This window comes from Phodopus roborovskii, unplaced genomic scaffold (assembly GCF_943737965.1).
Source record: "Phodopus roborovskii unplaced genomic scaffold, PHOROB, whole genome shotgun sequence".
Lineage (NCBI taxonomy): Eukaryota > Metazoa > Chordata > Mammalia > Rodentia > Cricetidae > Phodopus > Phodopus roborovskii.
Window position 1 is genome coordinate 6,830,234 of NW_026126482.1, and position 11,157 is coordinate 6,841,390.

Sequence of the window (11,157 nt, forward strand, 5' to 3'; positions counted from 1 at the left end):
AACAGACCCTAAGCCCTCTGGGCCAACACCTTCCCCTCTACCACAACAGGCCCAGGCAGGAAATTAAGTAAAGTTCCTTCTGAACGTCTACGAAGGAATTTCCTGGAGGGTCCTGGAGGCCTGTGCTCCACAGAATCACGTTACAACCGAAGTTCCAGGCCCTGGGGTTCCTGCCTCAGCACCTGCTCTGCAGAGCACCTTGGAATGGCAGCCTCGGGAGAGCACAGGGACCTCCCCACTCTGAACATGCTCTAGGCTGTGTCCTCTCCAAGGCTGCAAAGCTGTTGATTGGTAAGATGATGGCCACCCTGGCCCTAATGGTCTCCCCAAACCAAAGGCCCAGGACATCACACCTTCAAGCAGTCACTGACAACATTCCTGCGCCCTGGCTACTGGTCTGTTGAGACTTCAGGATCTTGCAGACAAACGGAAGTCAAAGAGAAATCAGTCCACAAAAAAATCTGCTACATGGTGAGGTACTAGCAGAAAGACCAGTAAAATCCAAGTAAAATCTAGTTAATACAATGTACCAACACTGATTTCTCAATTGTTCTGTCTCTCCCTCTCTCCCTCTCCCTCTCCCTGCCTCTCTCTGTGTAGCCCAGGCTGCCCTGTTATTGAAACAATGCCTTCCCAGTAAGAAATTAATAAAGGGGGAGCTGGCTGACTGGGGCTAATGTCCAACCAGCCTGGAATAGATTTTACTAACATTTGCACACCTGAGCCTTCTGATTTTACATGTACAAATCATTTTACATACAGCCTCTCAGGTCCCTTCCCCAGGTCCCACTTCAAACAATTTAAACAGAGACAGAAGGCTGCAGATCTGGCCGTGTGGGCAGATGGGAAACTTACACAGCAACGATATTACCAGAATTATTTTAAGTGCGTGTCTTTTTGAGTAGTTTTTACCCAGGTTTATCTTGACCACCTGGTAGGATTATGCTTTTCCTAACAAAAGCACAGGAGACTAATGGTAGACCAGGACTTAAGGGTTGTAACACTGCACCACCCCTTTGAGCTACCCAGGGGGGCGTGTTTTGGGAAATGGGTCTAATAGCTAGTAAGTACTGGTGAATAAAACTTTGCATTGTAAATATTGCTTGTCCCTAACAGGCCTGGTTAGCACTTACTGTTGGGTATTTAGGAGGCAGCGCTCCCTTAGCTAAGTTCTCCTTTATGTGACTCACTGTCCTCTAAGCAAATCTCTTAGTAAATCCTTTACAGCATATGTTCAAGCACTTTCATCAGCCCTATTCCCAGTCCTTCAGCCTCAGTCTCCCAAGTACTGGGATTACAAATCTGGGCCATCTGTGCATGTGGGGGGGCACACAGGGACCACTGGTGTGTGGGGAGGTCAGAGGGCAACTTTCAGGGACCAGTTCTCTCCTACTGTGGGACCCTAGGATCAAACCCAGGGTTTGTGCAGCAAGCACTTAGACCCTGCTGAGCCAGCTTGCTCGCCCCATGCCTGGCTTTCCTAAGTCTTTTTAAGTTATAGAATGTCCTTTCCAAAGTCACTTATTTCCAGAGTTTTGTGAGGCGTTGCTGACAAACAAAAATTGTTTTTAAGATGTCCAAAGTGATATTATTCATAGACTATGAAATTATTATCCCATCAAACCAATTTATTACCTCATAGTTAGCACATGTATGTGTGTGTGCATGTGTGTGTATTATATGTGTGTGATGTGCTGTACATGTGCATGAATGTATATGTATGTGAGTGTAATATAAGTATATGTTGTATGTTGTATGTTCTATGTTTATGTGTGCATTGTGTGTTTTGTGCACATGTATGCTGTATTGCATGTTGTGTGTGCATAGTGTATAATTGTATGTATATATATAGTGTGCATTTGTATATATGTGTATGTGTATTATACATATGCATTTATGTGTATTTGAAGATGCATTGTGTACATATGCACATGTATATATCTATGTATAATATTTATATGTAACATGTGTATATACACATATGTGCTGTGTATATGTATTTGTACATATGTACATGTTTGCATGTGTGTGTGTGTGTGTGTGTATTTTATAGAGATAAGACTTTTTAAGGTCTATTTGCTTATCAATCAAGCATGTACTATGGTATTTATTGTAAGGTTTCCAGGGTTGATTCACCCCATGGAACTGGAGCTCACAGTCTTTTGCCAACATTTCCCATCCCCCAGATCCAGGCAACAACCATTTTACTCTCTGCTTCTTAAAGATTCTGCACAGAAATGAGGTCATGCAGAACTTGCCTCCTCTGCCTGGCTTGTTTCATTTAGCATCACATCCTCTGAGTTCACCTGTGCTGCAGGACATCAGGGTTTCCTCCCTCCTGAAGGCTGAAGGACTGTCACTTGTCACTGTATATTCACCACGGTTCTTTGTCCACGTGTGAGTACACACCAGAGCTGTTTCTGTATCCTGACGGCTGTGAACACAGGAGTGCACACCTCTCCCCGGACTGAGGTGTCTTATGTGTGGCTGTGGACTATGTTGACGTTAGGAGGGATTGGGTGTAGGACAGATGGGAACTGTGTGTCGTTTCCTTGCTACTGCTGGGCCCATCTAAAGTTATCCCACAACAGAACACTGATTGAAAAAGCAACTTCCAGTTGTGCAGTCTTCTCTATCAAGCCCTGGACTGAGTACTTACTCATCAGACATAAAGGAACTCTCTTCCAAGCAGGATAGGGACTACAATTAGAAGCTCCATTTTACAGCCAAGAAAACTGAAGCCACCAATACAGATATCCGGAGATCAGGCAGGCAGCAGATACCAGGTCATAAGTCACCAGAGGAGGCAGCTGCCCAGACACCCCAGTGCACAGAGGGTCTCCTAGATCAGCTAACTGCGTGGAGATCCAGTCCATTTGTCCCGGGGCCCTGAAACACAAACCTGACTGGGTACTTCTTGAATGTGCACTGAGCTGGAGCACATAGCAGCCTCCCTTCCCTGCAGCCTACAGATCCTTGGGGAGATTAAAATCCTCTTGTTCCCACCTCAAGGGCCATAGAATATCATCCTCAGAAGCCCCTCCCAAGAAGGATTCTCCCCCTTGTTCATAAGCTCTTTCTGTAAGACTCCCTAGCGGTGTCTCCAGTGCAGCCTGTGCAGCCTGTCAGATTCACCAGGACAAACCCTCTGCATCCCTCAACCCCTGGAGACCTTCCAGCCTGGAGACCTGTCTGGGTTCTAGAAGAAAAGGAGAGATCCCTTCTCATTCCCTCCCTCCCCCCATTTTGTTCAAGAAGAGAACAGTTTTGAGTCTTCTCTTTTTAATGTCTTTATGAAGTTCTGTGGCCTCTGCTGCCCAAGATGAACCAATGAGGGGCAGACACACCTGTGGTACAGAGCGGGAAGAGGACCTATGTGTAGCACAGAGGTCTCTGCTCCAACCTGTCATCGCCATGGAAGGCCAGGCTGCCTTCTCTTCTGTGAACTCTTGGCCGAGAGAAATTATGAGGGACTAGGTAAAGGGCAGGGAACAGGGCATGACAATGCAGTGTAAATCCAAACTCACATGTCACACAAACCACACATCTCAGGCTTTATTCTCAATGGTTGATGCATCTCTAATTAGAAAAAAAACCTTTTCCTTATTCACACCCCCACCCCCAGATTTTGGCCACTTCCTAGCGTCCAGCAAACATGGCCACAGCTGAGGCGCTCCAGGGTATTTTGCGCTCAGTGAATAATTATGTGAACAAAATAGCACAACGTGGTTGCCAACAGCTATTAAACCTGTGAGAAATGACAACAGAACGCTCAGTTGACTGGCTATCAGGGGCCCTCACAAAAAGGAGGAAGCCAGCTGTGGCTTCACCTCTGAAAGCTCCACATGCAACAAAAAGAAGCAAACAACCAAGGGAGAACTTGTCTGTGAGTCCTGACTCTTGGAGCTGCCTTAAGACTCCTGCTGGACTCCAGCTGGGAGCTGGTGTCATCGCTGGGCAGGGTTAAGGCACCTGAAAAGCATGTTAGTCGGCTTCAGGATGGAGACTGGTGGGGGATGATCAAGAACGCATACCACCCAGTCTCCAACACAGAGGTTCTCCTAGAAGTCCCAGTCTGAGAGTCAGAGAAGTGATGGCCACACAGGCCACGGTTGAAGTTTATTCTTGACAAGTGAAATCAGAGCCAGGTAATGGCGTCACTATTGACTCACACCAAAGTAAGTAAGTGGCCTTTGTGGGGAGGAGAGCATAACTCAGTCTCCCTCGTAGGCCCAGTCCCCCATGATATGCTCTTCATATCACACAAAGAGCATGGCTTTGCGAACCACAGGCCCGGCCCTGACTGGCAGCTTCACCACACATTCCTTCAGGAGGAGGTTCAGCCTAACGGAGCTTCGGTTTTCAAACTGCTTTGCAGAGCTATGGTGAAAGCCAGAGACAACGTGCATAAAGCTCCGGGGCAGTGACATTTACACAGACACACAGAACAAACACTGGCTACATCAGGAATGTTAGAAGGTGGCAGGGCACCCGGAAAGGCTAGGGCTTGTCAGGAGTCTCCAGTGATCACTTGGCACTCGGAGGACAGCCATCACTGCCACAGACCCTCACGGCCCTCACAGTCTGCCTGCTCTGGAGTTCCAATGTGGCAGATGTCCCCTGTCAACTTACACCTACTTCTCTCCCAGATGCCAGGGGCCCACATGTGACTCCTCAGTCAGAACCTGCCTCGGCTAAGTTCCGGCACAGCAAGTCCTCCGTGTTATCTAGCTCCATGACCTCAGTTTCTGCATCTGGAAAATGGAATAATAATCCTAGTCCCAAACAGATAAGATGGAAGGATTGGGTGGAACTCAATGAGATTATGCAGGTGAAATTATCTGACCCATAATAGTGTAGTAAATGCTGGTTACTGCCTGAGAACTCGTGTGACTTAGTGGCTTGGGAGCCTACTGACTAGAAAGTTCCCAAGTTCAAAACCTGGAGGGTCCCACAGAAAGAACAAGGATCCTGCCACGACCAATGGCTCCACAAATGTTGTCGAAGGAGCACTGGACCGTCTCTCCGGAGGTCTTCAAAGGTGAGCTGTTGTTTGTCCTGACCTCTCTGATGGTGCTGAGGGGTAGCAGAGGGCAAGTCACCCACCCCTCTCTGAGCATGCCCAAAAGCAAGGCCCACAGAGATGGGCATGTTGGGAAAGGCCCTTCCACGAAGGAATAATGCTACTCAGTCCAACCGCTGCCCTGAAAGTCACACGAGCCCAGGCTTCCGCCTTCCTTCTGTACCCCGGACCAGAAGAGCCCTCCTACAGCAGCCGCTGAGTCCTGTACTGAGGTGGTCACGGTGGAAGAGCCTAGAAACTCAGCTCCCTCCTCTCCAAGCCCTGCAAGTTTAGCCCCCGGGTGGGCCGGGCCACAGATGCACTGCACGCAGACTCCAGAGCAGCTGGCCTCAGCTTTTCCCCACTGCCCACCAGGAAACAACTTGTAATTGAGCAGCTGTGGCTGTAAAAAGAACCCGGTTCGGAATGAGACATCATGTCCAACAAGTGTGTGCTGAGGTCTTGTGACGGGGGAGAGACACATGTGACAGGGCTGAGCCCACTCAGCAAGCCCAGAGCTCTGACCAGTTCGCATGCACCCTCCACCCCAGCCCCTACCCCCACTCCCCCACCCCACCCCCACTCGAGTGCCACAGGGTCAGGACAGGCCACCCTCTTCCTGGATTCCCTTTCAGAGGCCGCAGTTCTGTGTTCCTGGGGTTCATGGGTCCCCTGACTCCTTGCTCTGTTCAGTGTGCTCAACAGAAGCCGTATTCGAACTCTTCCAAAGAGTTTTCATCCCCTCCACGGTCTGCCGTTTGTCTGGATCCCCTCGTTTCAGGATTTTAGGAGACCATAGCCTTGTTTGACCAAATCACTCCTGTGCACGTGTTGCTTTGAATTCTAGCACAGAATCAGCATAACATTTCCCTTGGATTCCTTTTCCAAGCCAAGAGAGTAAGGGCCATTTCCCAAAAAACAACACATTATTAACAGATGAATAAGAGCCAAGAAAACAATGCAGCCAGCATATTTAGTCCACACAGCTTGTTTAGGATGCAAATTGCAAATATATTTAATTCACACGGCTCTCTGGGGAAAACTTTCAGACCTCTTAGATCCAGCAGAGACAAGAAAGCCACCAAAGTGAGAGCTGCTCACTGGCCAAGGGCTGCCTCACACAGCACAGTACCAGGTCCCCAAGAACAAGAGGACTCATTCCAGAACGCTGATGAGGCCCCCTCACCCCACCCACTGGCAGCCACACTCCTTTATCCCTTGGTGTGCCTTTGTCTTGAGAGTGACCATCTGGCCATGGCCAACAACCTCCAAGACGCTTCCCTGGGATCCAGGACAGGTATCCACAAGAAGCAAAATCCAAATCAAATGCCACTGTGACAGCCTTCACTAACACATGGCAGAACCGGCCCCTGGGTATGTGAAGATCCAAACCAACTTGATTTATGAAGACCAAGCAAAGTTTCCAGCAGGTCTGGCACATCTACAGCATTGGAGAAAAGCCTTAATTATACTGCCTGTGCTCATTAAGTAGATACGATCTTAGCAGAGGCAAGCTATGTTTTGTCTTCAGGAAAAAATGTAAATCCATCTGGCTCCATATTTTACAGTAGTCATCAATAACCTAAGGCCATGTGAAATGCCCCGAATTTTCATCGTCCTGAGGTTTGGGGGTGGGATTAAAGTGAAAACAACCACAAAAAAAAAAAAAAAAAAAAAAAAAAAGCTCTGAGGCCGACAGCATGTTGATGATGCTGATGTATTGGAGTATCCCTGTCTCCCTGGCACAACAGGCCCCACTCACACAGGACCAGGCACATGCAAAGCCCGACATTTACCACAGAAGTGCCTCCTGCTAACCAACCAGCGGAAGTTGTCAGCATTGACAAGAACAAGTGTTCCCACAGTCCCTTGTAACCTCTCACCCCGTTCAAATGGAATCCTGTGAGACACTCTGCTCTTTACCCCGTACACACCACAGTGTAGGAACAGGAAATCCCGCCTCTCATACTGAGGACTCAGAGAGAAATAGTCACCTGCATGAGACGTCAGGGTGTTGTGTGGGAATCACCCCCCATCCGAGGACTTTCCTCCCCTCTGTCCTTCTTTAGGGGGATTTCATCCCATGTGCTTTCTATATCTCCCAAAACCTGTTTCTCCATGCCATTATTCCCCAAATCTTCAATTTTAAATCCAGTTGCCTGCTTGACACCTGAAACCCAACATGCTCCAAAGCGAGCTTCAGAGCAATCAGTTTTGTATCTGGCCTTATATTAAATGGTCCATTTTAATTCTATAAGATTTTCTATGTACAATGTCATACTGCTTGCAAGTAAAGATGGTTCCATTTTATTCCACTTTGTATGGCTTTAGTTCCTTTCTCTTGTCTCATCTTACTAGGACTGGGCTAAATAGAAATGTAAGAGCAGACATCGTTGTCCTGTCTCTGATCTTAAAGGAGTCTAAGTAATTGCTTACTTTAGATATTTGTACTTGACACATGATAAAAACAACCCAAGTGTAAATGTTAACATTCATGTCAAATCTACTTTTCAAGTTCTTAAACATACTGGCTCATCTATGAGCTTCACACACTCACACACACACACACACACACACACACACATGCACGCACATGTACACACACACATTCACACACGCGCACACACACTCACACACACGTGTGCATACACACGCACACTCACACACTCACACACTCACACACACATGCACGCACATGTACACACACATTCACACATGCACACACACTCACACACACATGTGTGCATGCACACACACGCACACTCACACACTCACACACACACACCCTTGAGTAGCTGTCATGTTTTACTATTTCTTGTTGCGTCTCACAGATTTCATTGTATTCCTGGCAGGGTCCCTACCTTCTAAGAGCCTAAACAGTATTGTCATCATTTAAAGGGCATCGGGCGGGCCTGCTCTAGAAGATAGCTACATTCACAGGTGTGGACCTGCAATCCCGTTGAGCTTAACTCTGTCACTGTCGAGGCTGATGCACTCTGATTGCTTCCTTAGTCCCAGGAGACACGGCCCTTACTCTTAAGACATGGTCTTTCCTTCATATTTCCTGAAGGTTTCAATGCTCATTGAGTTATTTACCCTGCCCTGGGTTCTCTGGGACCTCCAGATACTTCTATCAGGCTTCCAAACCCAGAGCATCCACTTGTTTTGAGGAAGCTCATCCTGCTCAAAAAACAACCCACCCCTCAGCCAAGAACCACAAGGACTCCCACTTAGGTTCTCTCCGACAGTCCATTTCAGAGCATCTTCATTTCCAACTCACCTGTCCAGCCAGGTTTGCTGTGACGCATTCCCATGGAATAGCAGCATCCTGGGCAGCAGTGAGAGCAGTGAGAGTTGAAATTTTCATGGACTGGCATCTCCCTGTCTCTACTGCAGCTCTTGATGCACAAAAATAGCTTGCTTTTTATGGTCTTAGAGTCATCGCACAAAGTTGGTAGTTAATAGTGGCCTTGCCAAATAACTTTCGCCCAAAGGAGCATACTCGAAAGGGATTTTTATACCTATTTGTGAGTGAGTCCCCCATTTTCTCAGTCCTAGCTGGTTGTTTAATCTGATAGCTTGGCTATGTGGCTGATGCTATTTAAGATGTTTGAGTCTTTGCCAATCTTGTTTAAAACTGCCAATCCAGCTGAAGTGTCTAATCATTGCTATTAAAAGAAGATGAAAGATGGTACTGGCATAAAACAGAGATGTGGATCAATGAAATTGAATCCAAGATGTAAACCCACACACCTATCGACACCTGATTTTCAACAAAGGCGCCAAAATTATAAAACGGAAAAAAGAAAGCATCTTCAACAAACGGTGCTAGTATAACTGGATGCTGACATGTAGAAGAATGCAAATAGATCCATATCTATCACCCTGCACAAAATTCAAGTAAAAATGGACCAAAGGCCTATGCATAAACCTAGATACACTGAACCTGATAGAAGAGAATGTGGAAAATAATCTCAAACACAGGAGACAAATTCCTAAACAGAACACCAATAGCACAGGCACTAAGACTGACAATTAATAAATGGGACTTCATGAAACAGAAAAGTTTCTGTAAGGCTAAGGACACCGTCAACAGGACAAAACAGCCTGCAGAATAGGACAAGATCTTCAAAAGCCCAACATCCAATAGAGAGCTGATCTCCAAAATAGATAAAGAACTCAAGAAACAGATATCAAAAAAATCAAATAACCCAATGAAAACTGGGGCGCAGATAGATCTAAACAGAGAATTCTCAACAGAAGAATCTCACGTGGCTGAGAAGCACTTAAGGAGATACTCACCACCCTTAGCCATCAGTGAAATGCAAACCAAAATGATTCTGAGATGCCATTTTAATACCTGGTCAGATCGAAAACACAAGCAACAGTTCATGCTGGAGAGGATGTGGATCAAGGGGAACACTTGTCTGTTGCTGGGCAGAGTACAAGCTTAGACCGCCACTCTGGGAGTCAGTATGGCAATTCCTCAGGGAACTGGGAATCACTCTACCACTCTTGGGTGTATAAACAAAGGATGCTCAATCACACCACAAAGGCTCTTGCTCAACTATGCTCACAGCAGCTTTATTCTTAATAGCCAGAACCAGGAAACAACACAGGTGTCCCTCTACCAGGGAAGTGGTAAAAAAAAAAAAAAAAAAAAAGCAAAAGCGTACACAATGGCGTATTACCCAGCTGTTAAAAACACCAGGAAATGTGAAGGCAAATATATAGAACTAGGGAAAAAATCATCCTGAGTGGGATAACCCAGACCAATAAAGACAGACGTGGTATGTACTCACTCATAAGTGGATATTAGCTGTAAAGGGTAGCCATGCTACAGTCCACAGACCCAGAGAGTCTAGGTAACAAGAGGGTTCATGGGGGTGGGGGACAGATTTCCCTGGGAAGGGGAAATAGAAGAGATTTTGTGAGTGGACTGAGGGCAGGTGGGGATGGGAACATGAACAATCAAGTTGTGGGGCACAGAAGGGGAAAGTTCTGAGGTAGATTGCTGTGGGGGGGGGTGGCATTTAGGAGTGAGGCGGAAGCTTGGCCCAGGGGAATCTCCCAGGAATCTGTGGGGAGGACCCCAGCCTAGACACTTAGCAATCGTGGATAAGTAGCCATCTTCTGTGACCAGATTGGTGACTGGCTCAATTGTTGTCAGAGAGGTGTCATCCAGCAGCTGATGGAGGCAGATGCAGAGACCCACAGCCAAACTGTAGGTGGAGTTCTGGAATCCTGCAGAGGAGGAGGAGAAATCAGTGCAGGAGCCAGAGGGGTCGAGGGCTCACTCAATCAACTAACCTAGGCTCATAAGAGCTCACAGAGACTCAACGGACAACCAGGGAGCCAGCATGGGACTGACCTAGGCCCTCTGCATATGTGCCAGTTGTGTAGCTTGGTCCTCTTATGGGACTCCTCACAGCAGAAATGGGGGCTGTTCCTGACTATTTACTGGCTCTTGGGGCCCTCCTCCTCATACTGGATTGCTCTGCCCAGCCTTAATACATAGGGAGGGGGAGGCTTAGTCCTACTGCAACTTGACAGGCCATGTTTTATTGACACTCATAGGAGAACTGCCCTTTCCTGGATGGAGATCAAGAGGAGCAGATTAGTGGTGGGGGTGGTGATGGGGGAGAGGGACTGACTGGGGGGATAACCGGGAAGGCTGCGGCCAGGATGTGAAGGAGATGAATTTTTAAAAGAATAAGTTTTCATGGAAGCTGAAGACATAAAAGATAAAAGATTGTGAGGAGGGTAGCATTGTAACGTGTATGGGTTTTTCCGCCTGCCGCCTCCCGGTCTTGTCCCGCCGCCGCCAAATAACATACAGAGACTCTGTATTTGATATTATCCTGTTGGCCAGTTACTAGTTTCTTATTGGCTAGCTCTATCTTAATTATTAACCCATTTTACACCTTACAGTAGCATATGAATCTCAAAGAGTGTGTTTCATGTTTTTGAGAACATACTTTGGCTTCCTGAACAAGATGTGGAGGAACCCCGTCAGGTACTTGGGGAGAGCTGAGACAGGGGTCTGGAGCCTATATAAAGTGAATAGCATGTGCAGGCTGCGTCTCTTTAAATCC